This window comes from Phoxinus phoxinus, assembly GCF_949152265.1.
Source record: "Phoxinus phoxinus genome assembly, chromosome: 8".
NCBI lineage: Eukaryota > Metazoa > Chordata > Actinopteri > Cypriniformes > Leuciscidae > Phoxinus > Phoxinus phoxinus.
Genome location: NC_136883.1, coordinates 4,959,378 through 4,965,809, shown reverse-complemented (window position 1 = coordinate 4,965,809; position 6,432 = coordinate 4,959,378). Strand labels below are relative to the sequence as shown.

General features: G+C 35.7%; 1 protein-coding gene across 2 annotated transcripts in view; it reads left to right on the top strand.

The window, feature by feature from the left end:
- Positions 1-681: 681 nt before the first annotated feature.
- The window catches only part of depdc7a (DEP domain containing 7, paralog a), a 32,045-nt gene continuing 26,294 nt past the window's right edge, over positions 682-6,432 (top strand). Inside the window, exon 1 of one of the 2 annotated variants that reach the window (XM_079620068.1) lies at positions 682-769. The gene's annotated coding sequence lies outside the window, so the exon portion shown is untranslated. Of the gene's footprint in view, positions 770-897; positions 1,054-6,432 lie in introns of those variants that run through there. The other variant, XM_079620067.1, reaches the window with a different exon arrangement.

Here is a 6,432-nt window from a genome sequence, read left to right as displayed (position 1 = left end):
ATAGATAGATAGATAGATAGATAGATAGATAGATAGATAGATAGATAGATAGATAGATAGATAGATAGATAGATAGATAGATAGATAGATAGATAGATAGATAGATAGATAGATAGATAGATAGATAGATAGATAGATAGATAGATAGATAGATAGATAGATAGATAGATAGATAGATAGATAGATAGATAGATAGATAGATAGATAGATAGATAGATAGATAGATAGATAGATAGATAGATAGATAGATAGATAGATAGATAGATAGATAGATAGATAGATAGATAGATAGATAGATAGATAGATAGATAGATAGATAGATAGATAGATAGATAGATAGATAGATAGATAGATAGATAGATAGATAGATAGATAGATAGATAGATAGATAGATAGATAGATAGATAGATAGATAGATAGATAGATAGATAGATAGATAGATAGATAGATAGATAGATAGATAGCTTTGTCCCAAAAAGAGTCAATTGTCAAGTACCATATTCTTTTTACATTCTTTTGATTTTAGGGGGAATGTGACCTGGACAGTTCATCAAGAGTTCCAAACATTCCAGAAGACATTCCATTCCTGGGCTGTGATAAACCTGACAAAAAGTACAACTCCCTGGTCATCATTAATTACCACGGCTTATCAAATCTCATGTGTTCCCATAAAGCCATCAGGTGATAAACCACCCTACAGGGCTCAGATGGGCAGTTTATAGGGAAGGTGACTCTGGATGCTTGATAAGAAAAGCGGAACAACCGCCAGGTACGGTGACCTTGCCAACAGGTTCTTCAGCATGACTTAACCCTGAGCTAGGGCTGTGTAATCAGAGAGAGAAAATGCTTTAGCTTGCGACACAGGTTTACACACCAACATCAACACATGAGTCGGACACAGAAGTGACAGAACCAGTTCTGGTGACACGTGTGGTTTTTTGGTGGTTGGAAGTGTCCCTTTTACGAAGAACTTATTTCATTTTATTGATATTTAATATATTATATTTCGCATGTGCTTAACGTTGGATACTTTTCATTGTTTGTTCTGACCAGGTAAGTAAACTTTCCCAACCACCTTCTTATATCTTCTTGTACTACCATAGCTTTCTGTAAAATTAGGAAAACTGTTTATTTATGTCTTTTAACAGATTTGATGGATCAGTTAATTACAAAATATGAAGCTTAGTTGACTCATGGAGATATATGGGAGATTCACATTGTGGATGTTTGACTGGCATATACGGCTTGAATCACAGTGGTTGGTGGTGTGTATTGGCATGCAAAAGTGCTCCATGGCCGAGAGAAACAGTAAAAGGACTAATGACTTGGGAAAAAGGAGTGAATGAGACCCCCTGAGGAGTGTGAAAGTTAGCATTGAGAGGCTAATTCTGTCTTACTTTGCCCTGGAATCTGTGACAAAGCATTATGAGAAGATGACTAAGGAAGAGAGACTTTTTAAATAGATCCCATCCCTCCCCCTGTCTAACCGGTTTCTTTACACTCACATACTAATAATAGAGACGGTCTAATGTGACTCTTCCTTTGATGCTGAGGACTGAAGTCTGCTGAAGATACAGATGGTACTCAACCAGAATGAGACTTTTACCGCCGCCGTTCCCGCGGCGGTAAAATTGCGGGTGTGTATTTGCTGGCTTTGACCGCTAAGAGGCGCTACAATCGCAGACTTTGAAAAGTGTCCGTTTATTCTCTCTATTGTGTAATCTGCCGCCGCGCCGCGGCTCATTGAGAGTGATTGAAATGTGGTAAAACAGATCAATTTTAAGTTAAACATGTAGTTAAATGAATTCATATAATCACAAGACTGAAATTAAATGTAGGCCTAATACATCTAATAAATAATGAAAACATTTCAACACAAAACATTGCAATAGAAAAATATTAGGCTACATCAATGAGGCTTTGCAAGAGCAACGTCTTATCAGCGGACCGACGATAGCGCAGTGGACAACGCAACAGCACGAGCTTCACGGAGTTTCAAGCGACCCGAGATCGAATCTCACTTGCTTTGGCTGACAGCGTTAAATGTTTTACCATTCTTGATGCTTAGATAGGTAACTGTTTATTGAAGTCAAGCGTTTTGTTTAATTATCAATGGCACATTACAACATAAATTTGCTACTTTCCAGTAGAGCCGCTGCACAGACGACAAAACTGATGAAGGAAAGATTATCAGCCGATCGCGTCAGAAAATGAAAATGGAAGCTATCTTTAATCTGCTAAATTATTGTTTTGTGAATCATCCACGAAATTGAGATGACTGACAATTGATACCCGTCATAGCAAAGGAAGAAATTTTTAAAAACAGATCCTGGACATTTCAAGGTTTAAATAAAGTGTCGGGGGCAGTTTATTTATTTAAAACATGGTTGCATCGAGTTAGAGTTTATTAAGTAAGAAACAGAATCTTATTCTTGCAACATTTTAAATCTGTATTGCCAAAGAAATTGCAGCTAAATAAACAATTAAAACAGTAGCCTAGGCTATAGTCTACAAAACGAAAATAGTTCAAAGCAACATAAATTAAGATTTTCTTTGCTTCTCTCTCGCGCTGGATCTCTTTTATTTGAGTTTATGTCTCCCTGCACTGCGCGCGCCGGGTCTCTCGACATTAAACAAGATTTCAGGGTAAACCCCCATTATACAGCTGATAATACTGATGTCGCTGTGTGTCATCCAGACAAATCACGAAAAAAAAAACTGTAACATGATTGAGTCTTGCTTCAAACAGAATGCCTGGTTGAATTCACCTTACAATAAAACGAGGTGGATCGCGAATAAGCGCTCTGTATCTGCTGCTCACTTGCATTCGTTTAGTTGGCAAGAACGCGTTTCGTCGATAGTTCATGTTTAGATAATGCTAGATTGTTGACACACACACTACTCAAACGTGTTAAAATTCTACAAAACCAGTTGAAACAAATGGATTGAACACTTCAACTGAAAGTGTGTGTGAAACCCCTTTAAATACAATAGCCTACATAAAACTACAATATTTATAATTTAAGGGCCTACATTTGGACACATCGAGAGATTTATCTTTAAAAGTATTTTGCCTTTGCCTGGTCATCAGGCTCTCTCTCCATATGAAAGACGGAACATTAACACCTCCTGAACCCCCAACCCCCCACAGGCGATCTGAGTCTGAGACCGACTTAAAACAAAGAGAAGTCGCAATTCACACTTAATTCTAGACATAGCATTAGGCTAGTAAAGTGTTGATAATGAAATAATTTAATTATTTAGGCTACATGTAGGCTAATAGGCTAATATTTCTGTCATAAAAGTTTATTAATAAACATTTAATTATTTCAATAATTGAAGAAATAAAACGCTACCTCGGTTTGGGCCAGCTTTTTCCAAGCAAGCCTAAATACAAACGCATGTTAATTTGTTCAAACTCATGTTCATTTGTTGTCATGAATACAATGTTCAACTCAATGTTAAATTCCACGGGGATCTTTGGATCCTTACAACCAGGGTGCGCGATTTTTTTTTATATAAATCTCGAACCACAGTGCTTTGTGCTGCTGCTAAACTAAATAACATTTATATCATATTTATGAACTTAAATGAAACAATATCGCAACATTTCGACAAATAAATTATCTGATCTATTTTTACAATTTAATTCAGGGCGATTTAGCCTAGAGACTAGGCTACATTTAATTATAGCGAGATTTTCACCCTTGTCCGTTCATCATTGGGAAGCGCTCACAGCTTTTGAGTAGATCTGCACCTCTCGGTTTCATACGGATTACCTAATCAGATAACATTTATTAAATATTTAGACATTTAAAAGCTTTAGACATAGCCGATTTCTTATCGTGACTGAGCGGAGGAAAGTGGCTTTCGGTTCATTTTTGTGACGCGCAGTTCCCGGAGACATGCAGAGACGACAGATAAACTTTTGAATAAAAGTTTGAATATGAATACAAGTTTACAGTTTTGACCGATGTAGGCTAGGCTACTCTACTCTGATCTGTATGACTAAAAAACTACGGAGTAGCCTATTAGGGCCTAAGTTATTTTAGATGTCTGTTATGAGAAAAATAAATCCAAATGAACGCGCAGCCGCGTCTGCCGAACATTAATTCAACATGCCAGAATAAAACCCGACTTTAGAACAATGGATAGCGCCACTCGGTGTGGTGTGCCAAAATACTTAATTAAAAACTTCAATATTTCATTCAAAATAATCTCAAAACGCTTTGTGACATTTTGAAAGCCGTGCATGCATTAACCATGAACTGAAACTGGTTCTGATTTGATTGTTTGTCGTTTAAACGTGCCTGTTGCATATCTTTATTTTATATATTTTAAATGGTCTATTGGTGAAGTAATTTATAGCATTGGTTACTGTGGAGGGAGGGGGGATTAAAATAATTCAGCAGAAGCAGGGATGTTTCCAGAAGGAAATCCCCGTCCCCCCTGCAAATCGCACCTTATTAAAACCATGTTTTACAAACTCTAGGCTATATGAACCAAAAAAAGGCTATCCTGTATAAAAAAAATGTTTTGTTTGTTTGATTGTCTGCATTAATAATAGGCTATGACATGCATTAATAGGCTAATACAAAATGTACAATAATCTTTGTTTGTACGGGATTCGAACCCGTGTCATCCATATGACCGATACGTAAGTTCTGCCACTCGGCCATGAATATACTCATTTTAAAATGCCCGGTTTATCCAATCTGTTCCACAGAAGCGCTCATCATTCGTCTCATTCCTCAGTTGAGTAGTAAACAAATAATCAGCTTCTTTGCACCTAATTTATTTTTGTTCGTTATTTTTGTTATTATTATTATTTTATCACGCTGCTCCCAACGGGCAATAGGCTTATGTCGCCCACCGACGTCTAGGTTACAATATGAAATAAAGGCTATATTGTTCTCGTCTCTATTTTAAAATTATGATTCTATTTTTCTGTCCTAAACAATGTTCTATAGTAGCCTATTTCATCTGTTAATTGACATTAACCCCGCTTACATTTCAAAATACGGCAATAGCTGCTGTTTTGCACAATGTCCCTCTGCGCCACCTGGCGGTCATTTCGCGAATGACTTTGAAATGCGACTGGATTATTTTTACCGCGGTAGTTTCGCCGCGGTGCCTGTCGCGGCGGTAATAGGCATTCTGGTTGAGTACCATCTGTATTGTTGATGAACTCAATACTTCATAATCTCTTATTTTGAACGTTTTAACAAAAATTACATTTTATGACCATATTAATTGCATGCTCGATAACCTCATACTGTTCTCACATTGTTGTTATTCTCATTGGATTCAGCTTTATTTGCATTATTCCAATCAAAGTTGCATGAGCTGTCCCTCATAACTTCAGTTTGAAGGTTTTATGGGGATGTAATGCAATGATTTACATCGGCGGGTGAAGTATAGGACATGCAAATCTTTCTTATCGTATAGAGGACGCTGTATGCAGTGATGCATTAAATATGATATTTGCATATTAAGTCACAGCTTTCTCAAACCTTATTAGCCACAGTCTGTTAACATTTCCAAGTAACTTAAATCCTGGATAAATTCCTTGAACTTGAAACCCTTATGGTAGATTTCAGTGTTTTGAGTGAAGTTTTCTCAGAATTGAATTTCATTTAAAACCATGACACACTGCACGGTGCGAGAGCTTTTTTTATTTCATGGTTATCCGAATTCTTTCTGTTCAGCCAGTTGAGACTGAGAGGCTGAAACTAATCAAGTTTTAATAAGGTCTTGATAAGCACCAACATTTATCCCAGGGATACATTTGACCTAGAAGATTATATGTTATTATTATTATTTTTTTTAAACAAATCAATTTTCAAGGATTCCAGGCCAGGCCATTAATCATAATAAACAAATATGAGATCTCATTCAAACTATTTTGTTACAGTCTTATTCCCTTTGAGACAAAACAAACACTTTAGCATAATAAAAAGTACTTATTAAGGAAATACTTTTAAAGTGTTTAAAAGAATATACAGTAACACTTTATTTGACAGTTCTTGTTACACATGTAGCCTACTTATTAATAACAGTAAATTGTGCATAATTGCACAATTGGTTTCTTATCGTAATAATTGCAATTAATCACAAACCAAACCCTATTTCTTCTAATCCTAACCATTTACATGTTGTTAATCAATATTACTCAGTGCTAACTGTATAATTACACAGTAACAACTGTTGCCAACTGAATGTAATGTTTATGGAAACGTATTTGCTCGTAATTAAAAGGAAATGTAATATAGGCTACTTTAAATATATTAAACGCATTTAGTTGAATTTGAGTGCTTTTTTGACATCTTTACATGTAATTTCAAAATTCTATTTCTATTTAAACAAAATACATTTTATTTAAATAAATTTGTAATTACACTTTGTAATGAAATGCAATTGTGTACATTTAAA